This window comes from Physeter macrocephalus, chromosome 4 (assembly GCF_002837175.3).
Source record: "Physeter macrocephalus isolate SW-GA chromosome 4, ASM283717v5, whole genome shotgun sequence".
In the NCBI taxonomy this organism is placed as follows: domain Eukaryota; kingdom Metazoa; phylum Chordata; class Mammalia; order Artiodactyla; family Physeteridae; genus Physeter; species Physeter macrocephalus.
In genome coordinates, this window is record NC_041217.1 from 88,605,571 (window position 1) to 88,622,059 (window position 16,489).

General features: G+C 39.3%; 1 long non-coding RNA gene across 1 annotated transcript; it reads left to right on the forward strand.

Moving 5' to 3' along the window:
• Window positions 1-13,810: 13,810 nt before the first annotated feature.
• On the forward strand, window positions 13,811-16,203 carry LOC102979183 (uncharacterized). The gene is made up of 3 exons (XR_448707.1): window positions 13,811-13,879; window positions 14,239-14,331; window positions 16,130-16,203. It is a non-coding gene; the product is annotated as an uncharacterized lncRNA (long non-coding RNA).
• The last annotated feature ends 286 nt before the right edge of the window (window positions 16,204-16,489 follow it).

A 16,489-nucleotide genomic window follows, 5' to 3' on the forward strand; every position in this document is an offset into this window, starting at 1 on the left:
TGTTAGTATTTGCCTTATGTATTGAGGTGCTCCTTTGTTGGGTGCATAAATATTTACAATTGTTATATCTTCTTCTTGGATTGATTCCTTGATTATTACGTAGTGTCCTTCTTTGTCTCTTGTAATAGTCTTTATTCTAAAGTCTATTTTGTCTGATATGAGAATTGCTACTTCAGCTTTCTTTTGATTTCCATTTGCATGGAATATATTTTTCCATCCCCTCACTTTCAGTCTGTATGTGTCCTTAGGTCTGAAGTGGGTCTCTTGCATATATACGGGTCTTGTTTTTGGATCCATTCAGTCAGTCTATGTCTTTTGGTTGGAGCATTTAATCCATTTACATTTAAGGTATTTATCGATATATATGTTCCTATTACCATTTTCTTAATTGTTTTGGGTTTATTATTGTAGGTCTTTCCTTCTCTTGTATTTCCTGCCTAGAGGAGTTCCTTTAACATTTGTCATAGAGCTGGTTTGGTGGTTCTGAATTCTCTTAGCTTTTGCTTCTCTGTAACAGTTTTACTTTCTCTGTCAAATCTGAATGAGATTGTTGCTGGGTAGAGTAATCTTGGTTGTAGGTTTTTCCCTTTCATCACTTTAAATATGTCCTGCCAATCCCTTCTGGCTTGCAGAGTTTCTGCTGAAAGATCAGCTGTTAACCTTATGGGGATTCCCTTGTATATTATTTGTTGCTTTTCCCTTGCTGCTTTCAATATTTTTTATTTGTTTTTAATTTTTGATAGTTTGATTAGTATGTGTCTTGGTATGTTTCTCCTTGGATTTATCCTGTATGGGACTCTCTGCGCTTCCTGGACTTAATTGAGTATTTCCTTTCCCTTATTAGCAAAGTTTTCAACTATAATCTCTTCAAATATTTTCTGAGACCCTTTCTTTTTCTCTTCTTCTTCTGGGACCCCTCTAATCAAATGTTGGTGTGTTTGGTGTTGTCCCAGAAGTCTGTTCTTGTATTTTCTTCATTCTGTTTCCAAGATTTTGTATCATCTTTACTATCAGTACACTGAATTCTTTTTCAGGTAGACTGTGTATTTCCTCTTCATTTTTTTGGTATGGTGGTTTTTTACCTTGCTCCTTCATCTACTGCATATTCCTCTGTCTTCTCATTTTGCTTAACTTAGTTGTTTGGGGTCTCCTTTTCACAGGCTTCATAGCTCTCTTTGTTTTTGGTGTCTTCCCCCATGGGTAAGGATGGTGTAGTGGCTTGTTTAGGCTTCCTGGTGAAGGGGACTGGTGCCTGTGTTCTGGTGGATGAGGCTGGATCTTGTTTTTCTGGTCAGCACGACTGTGTCTGGTGGTGTGTTTTGGGATGTCTCTAAACTTATTATGATTTTAAGCGGCCTCTCTGCTAATGCGTAGGGTTTTGTTCCTGTCTTGCTAGTTGTTTGCCATGGGTCATCCAGCACTGGCGCTTGCTGGTCATTGAGTGGAGCTGGGTCTTAGCATTGAGATGGAGATCTCTGGGAGAGCTCTCACTGATTGATATTACATGGCGCCGGGATTTCTCTGTGGTCCAATGTCCTGAAGTCGGTTCTCCCACCTCAGAGGCTCAGGCCTGACACCCAGCCAGAGCCCCAGGACCCTTTTGGGAAGTCTGAGGTCTTCTGCCAGCATTCAGTACATGTTCTGTAGGAGTTGTTCCACATGTAAATGTATTTTTGATGTATTTGTGGGGAGGAAGGTGATCTCCACGTCTTACTCCTCTGCCATCTTGAAGGTCCTCCTCAACTTCCTTAATTTCTATAAGCCCATCTGGTAGCCAGGGCAAGGATGCAAATTGAAGGCTTGGCTAATCAGAAGTGATGCAAAGAAGAAAGCACAGAGGAGAATACTTTCCATCACTGGCAATGAGGATGTTTCTAGAGCTAGTGTTGGGGTCATCGGGAAGAGACCCACACTTGTACAGAGACTGACTTACTTTCTTTTTTCTGTGCCACAGTCCATTAGTCTATGCCCACTGCTGTGCTTGCTTAACAGAAACTAAGGCAGCAGCTACATAAGCAAAACTGCAGAACCAGCCAGAGCCAGAACAGGCTAAGGTAGCAACAGTCACCTGCCCTGAACCAGTTCCAGCCTGACCATGAGGGTAGCACCTGGGCTGGTTCTGCTTTTCTGATTGAACCTGGACTGATATTGTGTATGAAGATGGTGAGGGCAGGTCTATGACTTTCTTATTTACCACTGTGTCTCCAGAGTCTAGAATAGTGTCTAGAAGATAATAGATGTGCAATAGCTATTTTTGGATGAAACAGTGGAGAGGATGAATCTGAGAGAGCTTGGGGAGGCAAAATTAATAGGACTTGGTGATTGCTTGGATGAGGAATTGACAGAGAAGGGTGAAATCAGCAGACTCTCGATGTTTTTGGCTTTTGGCAACTAGGTACAGATGATGTCATATGCTAAGATAGAGGACCCGGGAGAGGGATCAATCGGGGGTGTATTTTACAAAAGGGCTCTTCCTAGGATGATATTGAGTTAAATGAACCACCAGGTAGCTCTTCTGTACTAATGCTTGTATTCTTAGAGAGTTCTTGAAGTTGTGGGATTGGAGATTGAATCAGACAGACTCTGCAGTTCCTTTTGGCCTTAGAATCCTGATATAGTGGGGAAAAGGTAATAAGTTCTGCTTTGAATATACTGAATTTGAGAAGATGGTGGGGGTATTGCTTTTGGAGGTATGTAGTAAACTGAAATTCAATTCATAAATCAGGAAAAGGATCTAGGTTGGGGATTTAGTTTTGGGAGTTGTGTCAAAGCAGTAGTTGAAGCAATAGGCATGATTAAAAGAGTTTAAAGGTGATTAAGAGACCACACTGAAGCATTAGGGACTGGCAATGCCAAGAGTCTGGAAGGAGAAGAGGAACCTGCAAAGAACACTTAAGACAGTTGTCAGTGAAGTAACAGGTAGACCAGAGAGTGTTCAAGGGACTGAGGGAGGAAGTGGTTTTAGAGAGAAGCACCAAATGCTGGGAGCCATCACTAAGCACCAAATACTGCAAGTGAATGAAGACTTAGAAGTATCCCTAGAAAGAGTAGTTCCTGTGATACGTTGAGATGAGAAGTCAGAGTGAGGTGAGTTGGGGAGTAGATGGGTGTTGGTGGGTGAAAACTATGCTTTTTTGAAGCTTGGCTGTGAACGAAAAGAGAGATTGGGATAGGAGTTAAAAAGAGTACAAGAACTAGACAGAGAATTTTTAGGATAGGACAGTGGAGTTTAGAATTTCAGAGGGGGAACTGTTGTGAATGACAACAAAGTCTGAGTGTGGACTTGGAAGTGAGTGGCTGAGGAGGAGTGGAGATGAAGTCATCAGAATTGAGATCAAGGAAGTGGAGGCCAAGATGTAGAAACACAGTCAATGTGGGCATTGGTGCCTTGGCAGATGATGAGAAAAATGATGACCCCAAGTTCATGATGGATATGAGGGAGCTGACAAGAGATTGGCATATTGCAGGGATGAAGAAGAGAAGAGGTTGTCATTCTCAGAGGGTGTGGGCCTCAAAGAAACATGAGGTTATTTGTTCATTCAGTATTCAATATTAAGTGCCTACAGTGGTGACCTGGGAGCACGGGTGAAGCATAACGAGGGGAATCACCTACTGAGTGATCAGTGGGTTGAGGGAGATAAAACAACTACACATAGGAAGGAGTAGCCTTCAGAAGGATCCAGATTTCCTTAGCAATTTTTAACCCTGGTTGCACATTCAAACTCCCTGGGGAGATTTTAAAAAGTACCATGCCTAGGTCCTCTGCCAGTCCAATTCTATCAGAATCTCTGACAGCATCATCAGTAGCCAGCAGCAGCAGTAGTTTTTAAAGGACCCCAGGGATTGCCATTGTGCAGTCAGGCAAATCGCTGATGAGCAGGCAGTCCTTGGGAATAAAGAGGTTTCAGTGCTGAAGCTTACAGGGGCCTGCGGGAGCTGGAGGTGGGGTTTGGTGGGAAGTGAGTGCTGAGTAGCACCTGCCTTTGGGACCCAGGGGGCAGGATGTATAGTGGGGCCCCAGATATAGGGAGCTCTGATTATCTGCAGCTGAAGCCCTTGGCTGGAGGGCAGGAAGAAAAGCGGGGCCCAGGTGCAGAGCATCTTATCGTTGCCTGCAGCTGGGTGCCGGTGCCAGAGAGAGGACAGGAAGGGAGGTGGGCCCCAGCCTTATTTCCCACTGGGAGGATACTTCTAGCAAGTTCTGTCATCAGTCCTCAGTACTATATTTGAAAAGTAACATGAGAAATTGGGGCCTGTCTTGAGAGGACAAACAGGAAGGAGACAGTTCAGGAAATCATGTCACGTTAGGAATGAAAGAAAGAATTGAGAAATCGGAGAAGAAAAACCTTTGAGTGGCTCTGACAATTGTCATCAAGGAGTTGAAAGGCTGTCCTGTAGAAGAGTGATTAGATTTACTGTGTTTAGCTCCAGAAGGCACACCAAAGAGTTGGAATTCAAAGGAAGAAGACTTCATCTCCGTTTAAAGGAAGACATTTCTACTAAATACCTTCCACCACACTTGAAAGGGTCACCATATAAAGTGGGGCTTTCTTCTAGACTTTACCAAGAGGTTGGATAGTCAGATCTAGAAATGGTTTAAGAACATTACAGCCCTACTTTGAGTAGGAGGCTTAATATCATGATCTTTATGATCGATTCATAGTCTTACATTCCAGAAAATTCTTCGATGTGAACATTAAACATTAAAAAGAAAAAACAAAAAAAAATCTGAAAAAATCCTTGGTGTGTATTGGCTATTTTCTTGGGGAAAACAAAGTGTTAGGTTTTTCTTTTTCTTTTAATCTAGCATTGTACTTGGGAAATATAGGTAACAATATTAAACTATTCAAGCTGACAGGTTTTTTTTTGAAATTAAAAAGCAAATTCTTTCTTTATTGTATATATTTATAGCTTAACACATTAATAACAATATTTATAGGCCTTGACGTTTTCAGAACAATTTATTAGTTAATCCTCACAATGTTTCTATTTAAGTGGGTCAGTATTTTTACAGGAGAAACTTGAAAAAGAGAAATATCTATTTGACTTGAGCAAGGTCATAGCTTAAGTCAGCAATGCAGCCAAAAATAACCAATTGCCATAATTGGACAGGTATACAGCTCTGACAGTGAGCCCAACTGAATATATAATACAGAGTATATAGATAAATATAGTTCCTGTTCAAATGGATTTCCACATAAACCAAGGCAGATGATAATTAATACAGAAAGAAGATAGCTTACGTTCTTTAGGGAGAGTCAGTAGATATTACCTTGTTTTCCATTGCTGGATTCTTCAAGACCTTGTGAAGAAACTACATTATAACCCTTTAAAAATGGCTTTACTGTAAACATGTTTTAAAATTTTGGAGAGATTAAAAAAAAAGGTTTTAAGGAATAACTCATCAAAAGCTGGAATAAAAATGACAACCCAGGGCTGGCTTTAGGAGGAGGTAGTAGGGCTAATTACTAAATAATTTTAAGGAATTAGATGCAAAAACTCTCACAGCTGCCCAGAGCTGCAAAACATGGGGGATCGTAGCTGGAAGAATAGGCACTTGGTGTCCAAGAATGCAAACCTTCCCTCTTTGGGGGTGCAAAGAGAAGGCAATTAGTGATACCTGCAGATTTTAAGGAATGCATAATTTTTGTTATGCAAATTATTATTATTATTTTGGTCTGTCCTGACCTTTTAAAGAGAGTAAATAGCAAATGTAGTACAAACTGCTAATCCTCTCTGAGAGGATCTGGGCAGGGATGAGAATACCCCATCGTAGATTAGGAGAGGTAAAGAGGTGAAGGACCCCTTCTCTAAGAAAACGATAATGCTCTCTGAAGCTCCTGAGAACATGGTATGAAATGATAAGTCTCCAGGAGGTCTGGTATGCACAGGCCCTGACTTCAGAATTTAGAGAAAGTAGAAAGTTTCTTGTTCAAATAAAAAATAGAAACAGTGTTGGATTCAGTGGTCATCGTTTAAGAATTGATGTTCATAGTGTGAGAAGAGAAGCTATCTGCTTATACTTAAGTTTTAAGCCTTATTGTAATTTGTGCATCACACTGTTTACGAACGGACTTACGTGTTCCATTATATTTCCACAGAAAGAACATGTGTCCTGAATTGTGAACTGAAAGCTGTGGCACCAGATATCCCCACCTGGGGGGATCCTGGACAGGTGGACCAGGTGATGATGGCCCATAGCATCACACTTCCCTGGGTACAAAGTCGTCAAAGTATAGAAATTAGTGTGTCTCTAAGCTGCGAGTGTAAACCAAGAGCCCATCCACAGGCAAAGGCACATTCACGTTTACCTCCATTTGACGCCTTTGGGCGCAGATCACTTTTCAGGTAAGTGGTAAAATTTCAAAGACAAAACATGTTTAGCTGTGAAACCAGTCAAAAGGAAAAATGTCCCTGTTGTTATCTAGGATGACTATAATGCAGACAAAGAATTAAGTTGAGGCGAGTGGCAAATGATGGGTGTGGAATAATGGTCCTCTAACTTTGGTCTTCATCAGAATCACTTAAAAGTCTTGTTAAAAAAACACACATTCCCAAACAGTACCTAAGAAGATATGCAGATGGCAGAGAAGCATGTGAAAGACGCTCAACATCAATATCATTCATCATTAGGGAATTGCAAATTAAAACAAGGAGATATCACTACATGTCTTTTAGAACTGTTAAAATTAAAAAAAAACCCAGCAACACCAAATGCTGATGAAGATGAGAAGCAACAGAAACTCTCATTCATTGCTGATGAGGATGCAAAATATACAGCCACTTTGGAAGACAGTTTGGCAGTTTCTTACAAAGCTAAGTATGGTCTTAGCATATGATTTAGCAATCACACTCCTAGGTCATTTACTCAATTGAGTTGAAAATTTACGTGCACACAAAACCTGCACAAAAATGTTTGTAGCAGCTTTAATTATAATTGCCAAAAACTGGAAGCAACCAAGATGTCTTTTAATAAGTCAATGGATAAACAAGCTGTGGTACATCCATACCATGGAGTATTACTCAGCAATAAAAAGAAGTGAGCCATCAAACTATGAAAAGACATGGAGAAACCATAAATGTATATTGCTAAGTGAAAGAAGCCAGTCTGAAAAGGCTACATAATATATGATTCCAATTATATGACATTTTAGAAAGGGCAAAACTATATAAACAGTATATAAGATCAGTGGTTGCCAAGGGCTTGGAGGTTGGAGGGACAGGATGAATAGATGGAGCACAGGGGATGTTTTGGGTGATGAAGCTATTCTGTATGATACTGTAATGATTTATACATGATATTATGCATTTGTCAAAGCCTGTTATAGCTTTACAACACAAAAAGTGAATCTTAATATATGCAAATAAAAAGATTATTTAGGAGATCAGGGATCCCAGGAAAGACTGCAGACTGTGAAAAGAGAATCTAACTGTATTACAAGCATAAGAAACACTCTCATTGAAGGAATCAGGGAAAAGGTGCTGACCTAAGTAACACTGGAAATGGGTGGAGTCTGTTAGACCAAAGGCAAAAGGGAGTGCATATACGTATTGAACTCTAGTCAAAGAAGTTGTTTCTCATGGGGGTAAGTGTTAACAATTCTGACACTGCTGTACATGTATGTTGGAATCAAACAGTTAAGTAAATGAATGGTGTATGGTGGGTTCCAAGTTTCTTTCAGAAAAGGGAGAGAATGATCTATATGGTAATGGATTAGACTTGGAGGCTTCAGTAAAAACATTAACATTGATACAAATGGTTAATATAAAAATATTTATAGATATGTACACACACATACACACACTACAGGGGTATGTCAAATGTGCACAGAAGCCAACTGAAAGAGCTCCCAATGGCCAGAGCTTGAACATTTTAGCAACAAAATAAAATGCCTTTAGATTATAATCCAAAGTATAAAATAGATTAAAATGAATATCATAGATCCATACTGATATAAATAAATTATTGAATACATTAATAAACTGGGGAGAGGACAAATTTCCCATCCAGACAAACTCCAAATAAATTATGAGATCTTCCATCATGAAGGAGGGGGAGTATACCCCCCACTCCTTCCTTATGGGCTGCCTAAAGTGACTTCCTTCCAAAGAGTGCAATGTGGAAAGGGGGAAAAAAGGTAACTTTTCACTGGAGAAAACTGACAGACACTATGTAAGCCAGATGATTAAGGTCAACAACAATCATAAATCATGTTGATAGTATATACCCTGGATATGCTGTGATGAAAATGGAACTCGGCCTCTGTGATCCTCCTCCCCAAGTTCATAACCCACGGCCTAATCATGAGAAAAATATCAGACAAATTCCAACAGGGGGACTTCCTGCAAAATACCTGACGAGTACACCTTGAAACTGTCAAGGGTATCAAAAACAAGTCTGAGAAACTGTCACAGCTAAGAGGAGCCTAAAGACACATGGCAACTACATGCGTAATGTGGTATCCTGGAATAGAAGGATGGTAATGGTAATGGTAACACAGGTACCAAACTTGTGTTAGACATTAATAGGGGAAACTGTGTGTGTGGGAAACACGTGTATATGGTAACTTTCTGTATTATCACCTTTTCTTTTTTTTTTTGGCCATGCCGCGCGGCTTGCATGATCTTAGTTCCTTGACCAGGGATAGAATCCGTGCCCCCTGCAGTGGAAGCACGGAGACCTAACCACTGGACTGCCAGATAATTTCCTATTATCACCTTAATTTTCTGTAAATCTAAGACTGTTCTAAAAAAATAAAGTCTATTAATAAATCAATTTAAAAAATATACATTCTCAGCTTCCACTCCCCAGGTAATTCTGATACACATAAAAGTATGAAAGCTACTTATCTCAAAAATGATTCAAAGACAAGAGAAGCCTTGCATTCTAGACCTCTTAGTGAGTCACTATTTTTTTTAATATACTAAAAAGCAAACATAAGATCTTAGTGAATTTTGCTTATGTGGTTTTCTGATGTCTGCCCACTTGGCCAGATGGATCAGGTGCAGCAAGAAGCTGTCTGATGCTGGAGTGGGAGGCGGGTTCCATGGTAACAAGCTGAATCACAGTTACCACGATGCATTTTTGTCCATTTGGAATATATTTAAAAATTATCGGCCAACTAGATTTCTTTATAATATAGTTGTCAAGATGTTTATCAGGGTTAGATGCAATTAAGTATTGATATTTTTAGGTAAGTGCCATTACATCAGTGATAAAATCATTTTGGATTTTAGGAGCAGCTGCAAATGGCTTGAGAGAACCATCTGGTTACAACTGAGTGTGAGTTACGGTTTGTGTGTGTGTGTGTGTATGTGTGTGTCGGGGGGGTGCCGCACACTCAGCAAGCAGACAACAGCTGTTTGGTGGCAGGATGAAGCAGGCCGATGGGGAATTATAGAATTATTATTTCTTTGCCCAGACCTTACTCATAACTTGCTGGCTTATGCAAGATTGGCCTGTGATGAGTGGAGAAGAGCGGACAAGATTCTACCCGATATAAACAAGGCTCTTTTGACATGGTCTCTCCAGTTGGACTGAGCCACACGTGGTTTTGAGTATGCTTTTGATCTCACCATGAAAGGTGTTCTCGAAATGCTGAGCGAGGCTGCCCATTGCATTTGCAGCATATCAGGGGGTGGTTACGACGGAAGTTGGGTAGGAGAAAGCAGACCCCAGCCAGGACCCAGTAAAGAAAATCCCTGGTTGTGGGACTCCAGCATCAGTCATTTTTTAGAAGCAAACAGGTGATTCTAATGTGCATCCAGGCACAAGAACCACTGACCAGTCACTGATCTGTCAGTTCCCTTCCAGACCTGAAGTACAAACTGAACCTAAATTTTGACAGATGCCTGACCATCAGCTATCCCAGCTCCTTCCCCTTTTACATTATTTTTTTCTTAATTATTTTTCTAATTATGATCATTAGCTCCTTCATCAGCAGACATCTGCAGCCTTCAGTCCAGGATCTGAAATGATACATCCAGCCGGGGTCTGGCATGTCCCACCTCCCAGGACATGGAGGAACTAGCTGGAACTATGTGTCACTCCCTTACTGCTCTTTCCTTATTGTTTTAATGAACTTCTTCCTATTTAAAAATCGGTGCTGGCAGTATGCCCTCTCTAGGCCCATTTGCTTGTTACTAACAGCTGGTTATCACCCTAATTAGCCTGTGTTGACTTTCTTTTCAGTCCTATAATTTAGGGTGTAGAAGCTGCCAAGTTGAGGTCAGTTTTGTTGGTGGGATCTGAATCTTACCAAAGTGACATTGACAGCTAAAACCTAGTGTAGGTTCCTATTTCTATTCTATTAAGGACACAGTTTTACCATATTAAGTGACATTTATACCATATTAAAGAATATTTTTTTCCTATTGCTTAGGTTATCAATTATAATCAGATATGTTAAAAGCTAAAAATATTCCCCAGAACAAATTAATGAATGCATCATATCTCCACTGGAAATACTATTTCATATATTCATCTATTTTTATTTCATAACATCCAAGGCATAGAATTATGAAATCTTAGGAGGGGAATTATATGGTCATCAATTTCCTATGAAATAAAGAAATCTCTTCCTTGATGTCGCCAATGAGCATGCACCTGTCTTCCAAATAGTTCTAATGACTATAATTTGTTACTATATTCATTTCTTAGTGATTTGTTTCTTCTAAACACTTATTTAAACTTTGAAATTTCTAATACCTGTGCTAAATTCAAGGATTACACAGATTTGGGGGGAAAAATCATGATTTATGTCCCCATACCTTAGTGCAGGAAACAGACAAGACACCAACTATAGCAATACAGTGAGACAAGGACTCTCATAGGTGTAGGTTTTTCTGGGAGTTCCCAGCCTGGGAAATAATTTTGCTTCAAACTGGGAGGGGGCAAAATATCAGGGAAGTTTCACAGAGGAGATGGTATATGAATTAGGTCTTAAAGGATGAGTAGATTTTCAGGCAGAAAAGGAAGAGTGGAAAGAAGTAACGGCAGTACAATAGAACATCTCACGATTAAAACCTCATTTTATCCCTGGTATTCCTCTAATTTGTTCTATTTCTCTCCCTTTCCCTAAGACAAGGAATGGTATACAGTTTTATTACTCAAAGTATATTCGTGAGCCAGGAGCTTTAAAGAATTGGAGGCTCTCAGATCCCACCCCTGATCTGCTGAAGCAGCGTTTGCACTTTTACATGATTCTCAGGTCATTTGTATGTATATTAAAGTTTGAGAGGCACTGGGCTACAACTTGTGTCTTCATTTTCTTATTTCCTATTCAGACTTTTAAAAAGCGTTATTATATTTTATAACTAACTAATGCATGTACATATATAGTTTTAACAAATAATTCTACAAGGTTCTTAACAATAAATGGCAGGCCCCTTTTCAATTCCTCCCTATTCCCACAAATCACTTCCGAGAATCAACCACTTTTACATCTTTTAGCTATTTCTTCTAATATTTACCTCCAAATCTAAAATTAATATGATCATATTACTATTTATAGATTTATCCATTTTAGAACTAACCTATACATCTTATCACAGAAGGTAAGAATTTAACTTTTTTACACAACCATTTTGACTTTCCTTCCCTCCCCACCTTCCAACATAATTATATATACAATTTTGATTAAACTAATATTTAGTGCTTTTGGTTTATGACTATAAACATTGTTCATTAAACCAAGTAGTGCACTTTAAAATTTGTTCGTGGAGTTAATTATTGCCTTGCTTTTTATTTGTTTAGGTTTTTATGTACCTATACCTATGCCTAATTCGTCCTTATCTTTCCAACAGAACTGTAAAAATCCTCTGAATATAGTCATACTATTCTATCAGTTCCGTTTGTTTTCTTTGGAGTCCTTTCTTAAATTCCTATATCCTCCTATTCTAATCTGGGCTGGCTGCTGTATAGGCAGCTAACACAGCTGTCATCTTAGGACTTCCTGTTCCCATTATCTTGGAAAATTTTTTGGCTCTCTGTTGTCCTGAATTCTCTGTTTCTAGGATCTCACGATCTCCTCCTCTGTTGGTTTAATCTTTCATTTTTGTGGGGCATATCCTCCAAAAGCTTCTGGAAGGGGATGTGTGCCAGGTATATGTTGACATTCAGTACGATTCATGGTCTCCCCCTGTATGATAGAGGCTAGAATCCTAAGAACTACATTTCCCAGAATTCTTTGCCAGCAGTGCTTGTTTACAGTAGGCTAATGACAGATTTGGAAGGAGGAAGTCAGATAGGGTTTTTCTTCTTCCATCAGAAATGGTGACAGATTAACATGCGCTTCTGCAAGTGGCTTTCTCACATTCACTATTAGACCTAGCAACTGTAGCTTTACCAGCAGATTTATGTGGTTTCCTGATTGATGGGTAGCTCCTACCCACCCCTCGAGACCTTTCAACAATATGAGACCACTGTATTAGATCATTTCCTGCTTAGACTACCTATAATAGTTCTTTTTTTTTTTTTTCTGACTGAACACTTACCAAGAGTGGGTCTAAGAAAAAGACCTTCAAAAATAGGAATTTAGACTTTGTTATTGGAGTTGCTATATTTGAAATAGTGATGACCTACTTAGTAGTGATATTATTAATTAATGACAAAATAGTTACATAAATTATTACCTATATTACATAGAATAAAGTGCCTAATAGTAAAGGTACAGTTTTGGGAGACCAAGTAGTTGCTGCAATATGTGGATATTGTTGGAGTGAGAACCACAGGGACCGCAGGGCAGATTAGATATTTCTGAGGGCACTGGAGAGATTACACAAAGAAATGATAAGCTCAGGGTTTAAAAATGTCTGCTTAAGACATTCTCAGAAAACCAGAGTGTTTCTGTGACTGCCCCCAAATAAAATCTTATCTTTTAGAATTACAGGACCAACGTAACCAAAAACCAGACCAAATGTTTGCTCTTTTACACACTGAAGAATTGCAAAGCAACTGAATTCATTAGTTTACAAGGTCTACTATGTGAAAGTTAAGACATATTAGGAAACAGTGTGTTATGGACCGAATTGTGTCACCCCAAAATTCATGAAGCCCTAACTAACAATGTGGCTGTATTTGGAGATGGAGCCTTTAAGGAGACAATTAAGGTTAAATGGGGTCATAAGGGTGGGACCCTAATCCAATATGACTGAGGTCCTTATAAGAAGAGGAAGAGACACCAGGGAAGAGTGGACACAGAGTAAAGGCCATGTGAGGACACAGAGAGAAGGCAGCTGTCTGCAAGCCAAGGAGAGGGGCCACAGGAGAAACCAAACATGCTAACACTTCAGTCTTGGACTTTTCTGTTAAGTCACCCTTTTGGTAGTATTTTGTTATGACAGCCCAAGCAAGGTAACACATCCTCTTAGAGGATACTGTCTTTATCAAAACTTGGGGAAAGACATTGGCCATAGGAGCACCAGTTTTCTTGGAAAGCTCTTTACTGGCTGTCCTTAAAGGTTGGAGCTGACAGCTGAAGATGCTGCCAATAGAAATGCGCTCTTTGATTTCAATATGGATGATGGATCTCAGAGTGACAGGCCAAGTAGATACTGCCAAGCCAAGCCAAGATTGAATAGTGATAATTAGAATCGTTTAATTATAGACATTTTTGAATATGGCCAAGTGATCATACTGTCCCTAAGACTGAAATAGATGGGCAGTTTTACTTTTATGTGACACAGTTTAACTTTATATTTAAAATATAAAAAGTTCTAGGTCTGTGAGTGGAGGCTTAATTTTAATCACAATGGAGAGTTAATGCTACTTATTCTGTTTTCAGATCTGAGCCAGTTCTCAAATCTGGAACTGCTTGAATAGAAGGAAAGGCCTATCTCCTGGAGGAAGAATCCTGTGACATTACTACAACTGCATAGTGTAAGTCTTCTACAGAAAAATCCCCAGACTTTTCTGGGATTACTGTACACTGCCTCTGAGCTGACACTGCTTCCTAGGGTTCCAAAATGCCACATTGGTCCACAAGTTAGGGTGAAAGTCCCATGTAGGTCAGATGATGTATATATTTTACTACTATTTGCTGCATACTCCATTTTCTCTCCCTGCAGTGCCTTCAAGATGGCAGAATTGTAACATGTTGAACTCCAGAGTGGCATGCGATTTGCTTTGACTATGAAATGCAGGCAGGAATGACATATGTCACTCTGGGCAAAAGCTTTAAGATACAGACACATTTTTTAATGCTTTGCCATGTTTCTTTTCCCTCTCTCACAAGATAGGCAATGCTCCATATGGCAGCTACTAGTCTGGGTCCTGGAGTGAAGACACTGTGGGATAGAGCCATACCTAATCAATGATTATGTGTAAAATGAGTAAGTAATTATGCTTTGTTTCTGTAAGGCACCAATATTTGTGGTTATTTGTTATTGTTGCATAACATAGACCATTTTGACTAATGTAGGTGTTAAATGGAGTTTTACCCCAAGTCTTCATCACAGTGGACCCATTGGATCCACAGAGCTGTCTTGTGGTTATTTCCTCAGGTCCCAAATGGGTAGTTGGAATAGACGTATTAAGAAACTAGCAAAATGTTCACTCTGAGGTGTAGGTTAAAGTTTATTATAGTAGAAAGGACAAATTTGTGAACTGAAAGCAGTATTGAATCCCTAGGGAAACTGCAGAGATTAATGCTACCATCAAAGACTTGAAAGATGCATGGGTGGTGATTCCTACAGGCATACCTCAGAGATATTAAAGACTCCAAAATGACATGGTCACTTCCTGGCATAGTCAATCACCAACCACTTTTCCCTTATTTGTCAGAATTAGGTCTGGAACATTGGTTCCCTTTGTGGCTTCCTATGTCTTCCAAGAGATGAAATTACCAGCAGGGCAAGTAAAGACTGAATCTGATACTTGATTTTCAGCAGAAGGGGACTTCTAGAAGCTGTTGATGTCATTAGTACAGTTGAACACTACCCTGAATTTTTAATCTCTTTTAGAAAAGCAGTGACTTTCGTCTAGCTTGGTGCTCTATGGAGCATGCCCACAGCCATTTAATTTGTGTTCTTTCTATTTTTATCCCCAACTAAATACTTTCTAATTTGCATGTATTATCAGAATCCTGGATTCCCAGACAGGGCTTTACCTATTTACTCTGGAGTGTTGCTATTTCTCTGCCTCCTTTCTTGTGTATTTGCTTTTATTAATAAGATAAGCCCTTCCAATATTGGGCTATGAGTTCCATCTTTATGTCTCAGATTGTACTCCATGATTTATTGCACTCCATGAAAATTCCCTGTTTACTTGGCCTGTTCCCTATTCACTGTCTTCTGAAATATAGCACCCCCTCCACGTTTTTTGTTAAAATAAGATAAATCAGTAGGCTTGAAGTTACATAGTCATATTACGTAGGGTAAGAAATGCTAGATGCTATGTCAAACAAACCACCACATCTCAGTGGCTTAATAGAATAAAGGTTTAATCCTTGTTCCCACAAAGTCCAAAGCAGATGTTTATACTTAGTGGACAGGCTTCCAAGTGGTTGTTTGGAGACCTAGTCACCTCAATCTTGTGGAATAGTCTTAGAACCATAAGGCTGAAAGCCAAATGTTAAGGGTGGAGAAGCCAAAAATTAAAAGGATCCCAAAGACTTAACATCGTAGATTCACTGTAATCAGTCTCGCTTGCCCACTTTCAGACTCTTTGTCATGTGAAAACATCAAGTGGCTCTATTTGTTTACATCATTGTAATAGCTTTCTGTTACATGCAGAGAGCCAGTCCCTAACTGACATAGCCTTCAAAGCCTTTCACATATCTCATCTCCCCCATGAAGCTCTCTCTATTTAATAAATATTGATCTCTCTTCTTCCTGACCACTGCAGCACCCCCATTTATAATATGGTATATTAGTTTCCTATTGCTGTTGCAACAAATTACCATGGATTTAGTGGCTTTAAAACATCAGAAATCTGTTATTTTATAGTTCTGGAAGAAATCTAAAATGAGATGGTAAGTCTGTGTTCTTTATAGAGATTCTAGGAAAGGATCCATTTCTTTGCCTTCTCTAGTTTCTAGAGGCTGACAAATTCTTTGGCTTGTCGCCCCACATCATTCCAACCTCTGCTTCTTTTGTCACATCTCTGACTCTCTTTCTCTCCTCTTATAAGGACCTTTGTGATTACAGCCAGCCCACCAGCATAACCCAGGATAATTTCTTCATCTCAAGATCTTCAATTTAATCACACCTACAAAGTCTCTTTTGCCATGGAAGGTAACATATTCCCAGGTTCTGGGGATTAAGACATGGACATCTTTGGGGGGACCATTATTTTGTCTGCCAGATATGCCTTATATTTATATATCTGTAATACATTTTACTCCATAATTACTTTCAATTTAGCTCTGCATTTTATATTATTTCTAATTATTTTGTGTGGAAGTCTCATTTTCTTGTCCAAGTATAAATCCCCTGGGGGCATATATCTGCCACACAGCTGGGCACATACTTACTGGTTTTAGAATTTCAT